Raw genomic sequence first — 12,949 nt, forward strand, 5'->3', positions numbered from 1 at the left:
CTTCCTGAGAGGGGGTGATTGACAGGATCACCACTGGAGGTATTACCCATCTGGCCCTGCTTCTGCGACCAAACTGCTTGCACCAATCTCCCCTTTCTTACCATTTTTCCTCCTTTTATCAGCTGAGAGAGGAATATAGTTATCTTTGATTCATTCGGCATCCACTATATACAAAGCTGTGCTGGATACATTGGAGAATTCTGGAATGACATGAATGGTGCTGTCAACCACTGTCAATCAATTAACTGTAGCCTGAGGCAGAATTAAGTGAGTACAGTAAGAAAACTACCTGCCAAGTACTGCAAAGGCTTGTAGATCAGCATGAAAGAGATGACATCTGAGCTGTTCTTTGAAGAACAGAGTAGGATTTCAACTAACAGACATGGGAGGATGAAAGGGAGAGGGCACTTAAGTGGAGGGAACAGCAAAACAAGTGCCTGGGTCTATGAAATGAAAGTGCAGGAGAGTTCTGGGAAGGGTGGGAGGTGATCTGTGTGCCTAAAGGAAAGAGTATGTAATTCATGAAGGGCCGTGATGAGGGCATAATTTTCAAATATTTGAGAGTACAGTTTTCATTTTATGGGAATTCAAATGCTATTTTCTCATCTACATAGTTATTATTTTAATATCAAAGTATTAATTTTGTGACCAATGCGTGTATCAGGTTCCCTATTTTCTAACACAGGACATGACTAGAATTTTTGTTTAATTTTATGAAACTTATTAGCTTCTTCAATATAAGCTATAGAAAAGAAACAAACTTAGTTTTTCATTGCTCTTACAAACAATCCTTGCAAGAGGATTCTTGAATTTTCTACATTTCATGGCACATTAAAAATATATTCATAAGGAGCATTGCTAGCAGTAGGATTTGGGGTCAAAGGGCATGTGCATTTTAAACTCTGGTTGATATGGCCACCTTTCCCTCCCAGAAGTTGCACACATTTACACCCTCTCAACTTTGGATATGCTCCTTTACTCACAATCTGACCAGTATGGAGCATTAGTAAATTTTTTTTAAATGCCAATCTGAATAGAGAAAAATATATATAGTTGTATTTGCATTTCTCCAATTATGAATGAGATTGATCTTTGCAATATGATTATTGGCCACTGTATTACTTCCTTCTATAAGCTGCCTCTGTCTCTTACTCATTGTTCTATTTGCTTGCTCATCTCTTTCTATTGATTTGTGTAAATGCTTTGCAAATGAAGAGAATTAACCATCTGGCTCTCCTGTATTGCTCTTATTTTTGTTCAGTTTGTTGTTTGTCTTTGAATGTGTTTATGATCTTATTTTTCTGACAATACAGAGATTTAAAAACACCCCTTTTGTGTATGAATTACAGTCTTTCTCTTTATGGGTCTGTAATTTGTAATCTGTTTAGAAAGAACTTCCAAATTATCAGTCAATTCTTTCCTGTGTGGGGATCAGGAGCGTATCTCACGGAACGTGCCACCCTGCCATGCTGATTGTTGCCAACTGAAAACAATTAAAGCTCAACAAACTCAGCAAGAGTGTTTGTTTGGTTGGTTTTGTTCTGTTTTGTTTAACCTCCCCCTTACTTGCCTAAAGAGATTCAGATAGAAAAATTTGCTTCCGGAAGGGGACCTTAGCATATGATTAGCACATAGAATTAAGTGTGGCAAACAGGGAGGGAGGACCCAAGTACAAATCTGTTTGCTAGATTCCTGTTTGTGTCCCACTGTTTCTGGGTAGCCCTGAAGAAGTTGTTTAAAAATGTTTGCTCCTTCTCATCTACCTGTGACTTGCCAACCTCTCCTTCCTTAGTCCAAAATGGCATATATACCTTATTTTGCCCCACTGTCTTAGGAATTTTCATGCTTATGCGAATTCCCCATGTGCATGTATTAAAATTTGATTTTTTTCTGTTAATCTGCTGTATGTCATTTGAATTATTTGACCAGCCAGAGGAACTAAAGGGGTAAGGGGAAAGTTTCCTCCACCGCAACACCTGCTTTCTTATAGAAAATTGATGGCTTTATTATTTTAAAAACTATTTAAAAATGAAAAACTATAATAATAGGTATCTATTTTCACAGCAAGTTTGTAACAGATTCATTCATTTCATTAGCATTTATTTAAAGTCCTAGCTATATGACATAGAGAGATGGAAAAAACACCCTTTGTCCTCAAGGAGCTCTCATTCTTGTGGGAAGACATATAGTTAATTGTTAACTGTATATATTATATAACTATATCATACAATTACATATAACTATAATATGTTACACAATTCATTCATTAAAAGCTAGGGAGACCTCTATGTTAATATGTATTATATTAATATATATGCACACACGGTAGAATTCATCCATCAAAAAATTAAGGCAAAATAGATAATCTTGGTTTGAGGATAGCCATTCTGTCTAAGATGTGTGTGAAGTAGTACAGGACATGTGGAAGCCAGCTCAGCGGCTGAAGGGCCTTCAGGAAGCTGTGGGAGCAGATGGGCTGTAGTCTCATGGGGGGCGGGGGGCGGGGGCTGAGCTGCCAATTAGGGGATTCCCTGGAAGTCATGTCTGTCCCTTTTCACATTCAGGTGAATTTGAAAAACATTTCTTCCTCAAGAGCCAGGAGACACTGCTCAGTGAGGTATGGGGTCGGTGACAAGTGTGACGCAAGCAACTGCATGGAATGAGAAAGAATCACAGAGGGTAATCCTTAGCAGAGAGATTTCAAACCCAGGAGATACACGTCGTGGCTGTTTGCTTGCGGGCCGTGAAAGAATTCACGAGTCAGATAGAAATACAGAAGATTTATTAAAGTAAGAGAAGAGTCGGCTGGGCAGAGTCTGCTGGAAACTACTACCTCGAGTTTTTGTTCCATCTTCAGTTCTATATTTTCTAGTCAGGATGTAGATTTCTTACGCCTGCAGTGGAATTTTCTAGAGAGTTCGGCTTTGTCAGTTGGGGTGGGAGAAGGTGCAGTTAAGCCGGTTATCGCCACCTTTGTATATGTTATGTAAGTTTAAGTTGGAGTCAGGAGTGGATCCCACACAGATGCAAAGACTTTCCCAAGTCACAGAGCCAGCACTGGGCTGAAGTAAATAGAAACATTAAAACTGGTGTGCATAGTAAATGTATAGGAAGCAAAACCATTAGCAGTTGGTGGAAAGGAAGCTGCGGAAAGGAAGCAAAGGAAAGAAGGAAAACAAGCTTTCAAAAAGTCCCAAGCTAAATTACACTTGTTAAATCAAATTATCAAACCTCAAAATAGAAGACTTAGTGCCACCATTGTAAACCCTCTGTCTTAACAATACAGCTGAAAGGTCCAGAGCTGAAGACAAAAACAAAAACAAAAAAGGAGGTACTTGATGTAAGGAAGTCCAACGTTTCTCAAAGCAGCAGCTACGGCACCCAACAGCCCACAGGCTTTATACATGTAAGGGCTTCATTCAAGGTGCACACAACACACAAGTGGGAGGGCCTCAGGGCTTCCACACACAATCATGAGTGAGTGTCCACAGTCCCATTTTAAAGAAGAGACTGAGGTGCCAGGAAGTTAAATAACTCACCCAATGTAAAAATCTCAGGGAAACTAAGACGACACCTGGCAATTAATGCCGAATTGTTCCTAGCATCTGTTTCCAATATTTTGCTGTGAATAAGCATGCTGAGATTCAGGACACATTACTCCAAAATATGGCACCTGGCACACTGAATATTTTAACTGAACGATCATTTGAGAAAAGGCGGGTGCAGGAAGGACTTTCTGGCCTTCCCCTGAAGCATCTTTCCTCTTGAACCTGGAGGAAAGAAGCATCCTTATCTCTGAAGATGGAGGGAGGACGAGAGGAATCTGAATGAACAGGCCTTGCTAAGTGTCCCCCAGTTTATACACTCAGCTCATACCCTTTGTTCTCTCACGTTTTCCCATGACTTTACACTTTTCATCAAACCTAGCATAAAAATGCTCACATTTAACTGCTTCTCTGGGTCTTCATTTCCTAATGAAGGCTCCCATGACACATAAAACTTATATTAAATAAATGTGTAAGCTTTTCTCTTGTTAATCTTTGTTACAGAGACCCAGCAGAGAACCTGAAATGGTAGGAGGAGAACACCATTTTTCCTCCCCTACAAGCATCCTGTTTAAATATGATACTTCCACTCGGCAAGCTCCCCTTAGTTCCCACCTGTGTTTCCAGCTTCAGCCCTGTAGGCCCGGAACAGAACAGAACTCCTCTCTCTGCAAAGCCTTAACCTTTAGATGACAGAGTTGGTTTGACTGACAGCTAAGATGTTTAATTTTCTGTACCTGAAAGCTCACTTATAGATCTCCCGCCTCCTCCAGGCCAGTCTCCCCAAGACTGCCCATGTGCCCAGGTCTCCAGGCCTCATGCCCTTGGACCAGGCCCAGCACTTCAGGTTCCAGCTTTCCTGGGAAACAACCTCACACAGGATCTTGTTAAGATATGGACATCTATCTTTAATTCTTTTAGTTGTCTTTAAGTAATGAAAAGCTGTGACTCCATCTCAACACTTCAGTGGGCTGCACGTTGAGGGAAGTTGTACTTTGGACCAAGGGTCTTCTTTTCTTATTGCTCCTAAATCATTCCTCTCCTGCCCCAACAGCCATCCATAAAAGCACCTCAGTTGCTCCTTGTATCTTTGATTGAAGGAGCGTCAAATGCAACCGGTACATCCCCTTGTTCCCAAATCACAAGGGGACAGAGCTGTTGGTGCTGGAACAGAAGACCAAGGGCAGCTGTCTTTGGTTCCAGTCCCACGACGGGCAGATGTGCTTCAGAGTCATCTCCTTTCCTTGTTGTCAAACCCCAGTGTCAATGTAGAATTAAAGTTGATTCAATAGAAAGACAGGTGATTAGAAACGCTGCTCTCATAAAGTCTATTTCTACTTCCTCCCCTCCTCTCCTTCCCCACAATTCCCTCACATCTCTCCCCCCTCCCTAGTTTACTTTTTAATCCACTCTCCCTCCTGCTCCCCTGAAGGTCACCCACAGCTTCCTGGCCCTTATCTGCACTTCCATAGGCTGGCTGACTGGCACGGTGCTCAGAGCTCAGCCTCCCTGGGTGGGGGACTCAGTGCAGGCTGCCTGTCCATCCACCTTGCGTTTCAGTGCCCTCTGCCTCTACTCCCCATTCTGTTTATCCCTCGGAGCTCCATCACAATCTGCCACTACCTGTGGCCTGGGTAGCCCCCCTGCCTGGAGCATAAGTTCTGTGAGGGTAGAAGCCATGCCCATCTTGTTTACTCTTGGATCCCCTGCATCCAGCTAAGGGCCTGGTTCATTACAGACACAATATGTATTTGTTGGCTGAATGAATGCAGTGAAGATGTGTGTGTGTGTGTGTGTGTGTGTGTGTGTGTATGTGTACGTGTGTGTATAGAGGTGGAGGGCTATACGACCAATTCGTGAACTTGATTGTCCGACCTTGTACAATGGGGTAGGGAACAAGAAGCTGCTTATAGGGAAAGAGTTCACAGTGTAATGCTGATCACTTGGGAATAAAAAAAGAAAAGAGAAAATCTATAATTATTTGACTGGGCTGTGTAAAGGGAACATTATAGCATCGTTAGTGGTCTACTGAATGGTCATATAATAGCCCATCTGCCTATTCCTCCTGGCAGGACCCCCTCCCACAATAGGGCTGAATGTGATGCCTGTTGAGAACTTTCCCAGCTTCCCTTGCAGCTAAGACAGGCCTGTGACCCAATCCTGGACAATGGGACCTGAGAAGAAGCCTGCTGGAGGCTTCTGGAAAAGGGGTTCTTTTTTAATAAAAAAGACACATAGGTGCAATGCCCTCATGTTCAGCAGGATGCTGTGTCTTCAAAGGTGCCTGCAATAGTAGCTGTTTCATGACCACGAGGAGCAAGCAGTGAGGACGGAAGCTGGGGTAGAAAAATAAGATCTTGGGTATTTGAGTAGGAAAACCCCACTTCTTCTCCTGTCTCTCCTTTACTTTCATACTACTCCCACACTCACAACAATGCTGACACCAGGTGTGTGCACAGGCATTTTCCCCACACCAAGCAATTCTCAGCTGGGTGTCCTACAATTTAACTCAATTCTGACATTATATTCCTGGAGATAGCATCAGGTCCCACAGTTAGAGGTTCAGGCCCATGAACATAGGGAAACACTTCAAGTTTATTATATAATAAAAGATATAGAGGATACAAATAAACAGTCCAATGAAGAGATACATAGGATGAGGAATGGAAGGATCTCAAGCACAGGAGCTTCTGTCCCTATGCGGTTAGGGCACATCCCCCACCTGGAAGTTCCCCAAACACTGTACCCTTGGAGTTTTTATGGAGCTTCCTCACTTAGGCATGATCAGTTATTATCTCCATTTTCAGTTGGAGAACGGGAGTGGGCTGAAAACTCTAAGCTTCTGATCATGGCTTAGTCTTAACAGGGACCAGCCCCCAACCAGGAGCCACCCAGAGTCTCCTCATTAGAACAAGAGATGCTCCTAGTCCTCTTATCACTTAGGAATTTAGAAGGGTTTTAGGAGCTCTGTGCCAGTAGCCAGGGGCAGTGTGTGTGTGTGTGTGTGTGTGTGTGTGTGTGTGTGTGTGTGTGTGTATTTTTCTATTATTTTAGTCCTTGATGACAATGATGAGCCAACTTTGAAAAAGTCCTGCCTCTGGACTTTTTTGTTATTTGAAATAACAAACGGTCTTATTTTTTTTCAGCCATTTAAAAAAACTTTCAGAAGAAAGCTTTCTCACTGACAGATTATTATAGCCATTTATGTGAACAAGTGGTGATTTCTGACTAGCATGATTGAAAAATTGTGTATACCAATAAATATAGACTAACTTTTATGATTTGGGGGAGACTTTTAAATCCATTCATAGATGTTCTGCCTCTGATTTACTGTTCATATTTCATGATTGTTAGCTCACAAGTTGGAAAGGAGGTGAGGCATTTATTTACAATTATCTTCATTTTCTGTATTTTCACATCCACAAATTAAAATTCTTGAATTTCTAGAAGATGCTAGAGCCACTGAAGACCATCATGTAGGCCTGTGTATATCACGGTGTAACCTCTGAGATTCTATGAGTCGGTGAAGGGCTTTTAAAATCTTTCCTCTCTGTTAATCCAACTGAGAATCAGGAACGCTGGTTGTATTATAAAAATCTGGTTTGGAGAAATGGTGAAAGGAGCACGAAGTTCACGGAGTCTGGGGAGATGTTGCAAATGTGGAACTTGGAGATAGATGGGAGGATATAAGTCATTCCAAAGCAGATTCAAAATAGCATTAATTAATAATGAGCAAGTCCTTCTGATGGTTCTTAATTGCCTTTTCTAAGGACCTTCCCTCTGCCCCACATTTTAAAGGGAAATGAAGAGTATGGATTTCAGCGGGATTTCCCTTGTTACCTCTGAAATTCCCTCATATCCCAATGGCCATACTGCTCAAATCGGGCTGATACCTCAGTACAGACACAGAAAAGAACGTGGGTCAAAATTCATTTGCGAAAATATCCTTAAGCAAATTGCAGCCAGATGTTTGCGAGGATCATTTTTTCCCGTGCGTGCAGTACCAGGCTGTTTCCAGAGGGTGGCGGGAGTGGCCATTAAATGCGAACTCCTGGCCTGGCCCGGACTGAGTGGAAACAGATTTCTAGGAAATGTAATCTTTTAGCTCTGCACAGCTCACAATCAATCTGTTGTTTCAAAAATGTGCAATTTCCTATATTCTTGAACAAGCCTAGTTCTGCTTATTAACATAGAAAAGAGACAGGCTATAAAAATGGTCTTCAGAGATGAGAGCGTGAGCCCAAGAATGAAAGGCAGCTGAAGGCAGATCAATGAGGTAGCAAGAGACAAGACCCGGCGTCCAGGAGCCTGGGTTCTCCTTGGGGCTCTGGCATTACCTAAGTCACTTTATAGTCTTGGGCCTCGCCATCTTCTCATATGAATTAAGGAGAGGGGGTGGTGTGTGGTATCGATCCAGTCTCAAATTCCCCTTCCATCGGAAATCCTCTGATTTATAGGAAGGAGGTTATTTACACAGTCTTAATGTGAGGCAAGGGTCTGAACTGGTATCGTGGTGGTAGGAAAAGGAAAAGAAAATTGTAAAAGATTATTGCTTTAAGATACTTGAGGATAAATAGGTGTCACATTTCTTTCTTTCTTTGTTTTTTTTAAGTCAAATCAAGCCAGACCTCCAGGAGGCAAGGATCTTGGGGAGGAGAAAGATTACAGGAGGCTCTCTCCTTCCTGGAGGATCTATTCCCCGGGAAGACTAGTCAGAGTTAATCTTTCAGTGGTGGTAAGGCAGCCACTGAGCGTGTTCACTGAATCCCCCTGCAGAAGGGAGATGCAACAGAAGAGAAAAAACATTGATAGTGTTTAGCGAGCAGGGAATGTTGTTGAGCCAGACTGATGGGGACAACTTTTGGCATTATTAATTTCAAATACCGTGTTTCCCCGAAAATAAGACCTAACCGGGAAGTAAGCCTTAGCATGATTTTTCAGGATGACATCCCCCGAACATAAGCCCTAATGCGTCTTTTGGAGCAAAAATTAATATAAGACGTGATCTTATTTTTGGGGAAACACGGTACATAGAGACATGAGATGGAGCCCCATTTGGAGGGGAGGTGATGCATTTCATTCATTCATTCATTCATTCACTCACTCACTCAGTTTTGATTGAATGAGAAATGACATGCCAGGCGTCGGGAGGCTGTGGTAACAGATCTCATGGACTTGATAGTCAAGCAGGGGAGGCGACTGTCAATCAGGCTGATAAATAACTATGTGATTACACAGTGCAGTAAGTGCTCGAGAGGCTGCTATGAAAGCTGTAAGAAGAAGGCGGCCAGGGAAGTCACCAGGATGTCCCCTTTAAACTGAAGTTTCCTGAAGCTTTCCTGCTTCCTCATCCAGGTGGTCTTTGTCTTGCTCTGCTGTTAAATGTGTCAGGTATGTGTTCGATAAATAGATCTTAGGTATCGTCTACGTCTTGGAAAGGCTGCTAGGCCCTGGATCTATAATGATGAATGAGTCTGTTGTATCCACTACCAGCATTGAGCTTCAAGTCAGTTTTTAGCTCTGCAGTCCACTGCCTACCACCCTGCAGGCAGTGACCTTAAGCTTAATTTCTTTAAGGTTCAGTTTATGCATCTGTTCTAATTGGATAAGGATAGAATCTACCTGTAGATTATTGTAAGAAATGATATAAATATTTTCAGTATCATGTATGTATAATGATATATTAAGCACGGATAATGATATAAATTATATAAATATTATAAATTATATAAACACTGTAACAAATGTAATAAATATTAAGTGCTTAGGACAGTGGTTAGTGCAATAGCACACACTAAATGCCACCTGTTATTGTAATTATTAGTCTTTCAAGAGCTCACAGTCTATTGGGGGAAACAAACTGGTAACTGGGTACTGGTACAAACTGTGACAGAGGAGGGAGGTATAAAACGATCACACACCGGGGATAGAATTCAGATGCAGTCTTGGAAAGGAAGTGACTCCTGACTTGAGTTTAGGAATTTGCTAGACATCCCATCAGCCATAAAAAAAAAAAAGAAATTAAAAAATTAAAAAAATAAAAAAAAGAAAGAGAGAGAGAGAGAGAGAGAGAGAGAGAGAGAGAGAGAGAGAGAGAAGGAAAGACCAGGGGACAGGAGCATTCACTCTTGGCAGAGGAAACTGTAATGGCAGAGCCAGGGAGGACTCTGTGGGAAGATGGGCCTGTGTGATCTGCAGGTTCATGCATTAGGATAGCTCAGCATTAGGGCATCACGTTGTTCAACTGGCGTCCGTTGACAGGAAGGCAGAGGTGGGCTGAGATGGAGGGTGTGCGTAATGGACCAGCACTCTCGGCTGCTGTGGCTCTCGGGAGGGTGGGTTTACTTCCGTGTCCACATGAAGCCATGCAGCTGGTTTCACTGAATTTTTCACTGGGTTAATGATGTTTGGATACCAGAGAGAAACAACCTAAAAGAGATTGATGGGCAGTTCCTCTGTGCATTATCTCAAGAGTGGAGGGCTGCTGTCTCTGCAGGGATGGCTGTGAGGAGGGAGGAGAGCAGAGCGGTCCTCGGCTCCGGCTGTGAGTCTACATGCATTATGTGTAGAGAGAAGCCAGAGGGACTCCTTGGCTAAACTGTAAATAAAGCTGATCTGCCTGAGGGTATCTGGGGCAGATTAAATCACAAGGTGAGGAAATCTCCTCTCACTGCCTCTTCAAAAAAGTCTGTTATTTCACTTCTGTATCTAGTGATATGCCACCATATGATCAGCATCATGGTACAGCTGGAGTAAAATACTGAGGCAGCATCTTTCTAAATAGTTAACTTTTTTTTTTTTTTTTTTTAAATGTCTGCAAAATGAGTTCATCAGAAGTGCTGGAACACCTTCCTGGCTGGTGATTGCCCGAAGGGGGCCCTGGCTGACCCTTCTCCTACCACGGCTGCCCATAATGCTTGTGACGCATTCAACCCTTGCTCCCCACCCCTTTTTAATTTCCTGTTAGACACCATTAATGGATGGAAGAGAAAAGGCATGGTTGAACTTTTCTGGATAACATTTCATCACCCCAAAATAGACGGCGGTTTCGTAGACAACAAGCACAATCCATGTCCTGGGTTAATGTGGTCCTCTGCTGGCACCCAGCTGCTCACAAACACGTTTGTAAATATCACTGATATTTACACAATATATTCGTAAGCCTCAGCTCTGACTTTCAAGAAATCAGCATCTTGAACAAATCATTAATTTATTTCTAATTGCGAACATGTTACATGTGAATAGTGGAAAGAGTGGAGTAATGCAGGAAAACTCAAAGGAGAAAATAAATATCACCGGTCATTCTGTCATCCAGAAATGACCTCCGTTAACCTTTTGTTATATTTCTTTCCAGCTCATTTCATTGCATGTGGTTATAGCTGTTTGGGATTATTCCATACAGATGATTTCTACAACTCCATTTTTATTTAATTTTTCATTACATTTCGTCTTGTCTAGGCATTCTTCAACACATTTTGTATATTAAAGTATTCAATCCATTAGATTATAATGATAATCTACAATGTTCAATGTAAAATGTTTAAACAATAATGAGATGTAAGGTCTACCAGACCTTTTACATGTCAGCAGTTAAATACATAGAAAATAAGGAAAGCTTTCCATTTCATTCTAAGAAGTTCGCAGAGCAAGGCTAAGAAAGCCCGAAAAATGGGTATTAAAAAGAGAAAGTTACACAAAAATGTCATTTATAAATAAATATGAGAGCAAACTCCTAAGAAAATTATTAACAATAGAACCAATATCATAAAAGAATCTATAGCTTGAAGATGTAGAATTTTGTTTTTGTTTTTTCCAGATACGCAGGGATAATTCAGTTTCAGAAATAGACTAATGGCTACTTTAAAGTTTTGGAGGGAAAGACCTTAAGAAAATCTTGACATGTACTAGAATACTTTTGAAAGATTCCTGGAAAAAAACAACTTGGTAAATTGGCAACCACAGAATGCTTCCTGACCAAGGCAAAAACATCTTTCTGAAATAAACCACTGACACCATTCTTCAGGGCCAGACACCAAAGCCAACTGCCCCAAGGTGACTTACAAAACCAAGATGCCAGCTTTCCTCCTTACAGCCAGGCCACAGAAATACATGGAATTCAATCTCCTTACTGTCTACCAGCAATAACCAGTTAGATGTTAAAATGGAAAAAAACATCTAATTAAAAGTATCAACAAAATGCATGAAACAACTATGAGCACATGAAGGAAACTATAGAACTTACCTGAGAAATCCTAAGCAGGACTTCAAATGCACGGACTAAATTCCCACCCGTCATCCTACACAGAAAGACAATATTATAAAGATGTCAGTTGTCTCCTCAATTAATCTATAAATTCCCAGAGATTTCTTTTGACATAAAATAGCTCTTTTTATTATTAAAGAAAATGTCTATTGTTCAGAGTTTCAAACAATATGGAAAACTATAAATAAGAAAATGCAATTAGTAATAATAATCTTGAGACACTAGAGACTACTTCTGAAAATATTTGTTGAAAAATTCTTTTGAAATTTATGCATACATAATTTAGCAGGATAGTAAGGCAAGACAGTTTGCATTTTAGTCTTGGTCCATCACCTTCACCTCACTTCAAGAGTATGGAAGTTCCTTTGAAGACTTACTAACCTTAGGCAGAGAGTTCCAGAAGACAGCCCAACTTCCAGTCTTTTGTTTTCCAAAGGCATAACTCCAGGAGGGAGAAAGCCCTGTGCCCTGGGGTGGGGTGGCAGGCATGGCAGGGCAGAGGGGCTTCTCCCACTTTGGGATGGAGATGGAGATCCATGTTGGCTGTCCTTGCTGAATCGCCCATTTTTATACAATTCACCAAGTGGCATTCCCTCTCCTCTACAGTCTGGAATTGTTCAAATATTCATAGGCATTATCTGTTCCAAAGGTTATATTGAATTGAGCTGTAAAATCATCTGAAACTTGGTCCCTTTTTTTCCAGTGGTAGCTCCTTGATTACCTCTCTGATTTACTCTCTGGTGACAGCTATGTTCTGGTTTTCTTACTCTTCTTGGGTTCATTTTATGAATTTGCATTTCAATAGGAAAGTCTATTTTCTCTAGATTTTAAACGTGACAGTGAGACAGGATAAATAGTCTAGGGAATTGACCTCTCCCTCCAGGATACATCGTGAGGCACCTTCCCAGTTTGTTTCAGTTTCACAAGAAACAGTATCCGGCACCTGCAGCTAGAGAAAAACAAGAACCACTTTTATCTGGCGGGACCAGCATCCCTGACCAGGACCTGACCTTTAGCTAATTATAATGCTATTATAATGTCATTTACATCGATATTAGTAAGACTCCCATCATGCATCTGACACCATTACAGATCCGGAACAATCAAATAAGGAAGAAAAATCAAGAAACGGAGGATCTCG

At 41.4% G+C, this 12,949-nt stretch overlaps 1 long non-coding RNA gene across 1 annotated transcript; it reads right to left on the reverse strand.

The window, feature by feature from the left end:
• Window positions 1–4,517: 4,517 nt before the first annotated feature.
• Window positions 4,518–12,244, reverse strand: LOC117012763 (uncharacterized). The gene is made up of 3 exons (XR_004421227.1): window positions 12,190–12,244; window positions 11,788–11,842; window positions 4,518–4,788 (listed from the first exon to the last, which is right to left on the reverse strand). It is a non-coding gene; the product is annotated as an uncharacterized LOC117012763 (long non-coding RNA).
• Between the last annotated feature and the right edge of the window lie 705 nt (window positions 12,245–12,949).

This window comes from Rhinolophus ferrumequinum, chromosome 21 (genome assembly GCF_004115265.2).
Source record: "Rhinolophus ferrumequinum isolate MPI-CBG mRhiFer1 chromosome 21, mRhiFer1_v1.p, whole genome shotgun sequence".
Lineage (NCBI taxonomy): Eukaryota > Metazoa > Chordata > Mammalia > Chiroptera > Rhinolophidae > Rhinolophus > Rhinolophus ferrumequinum.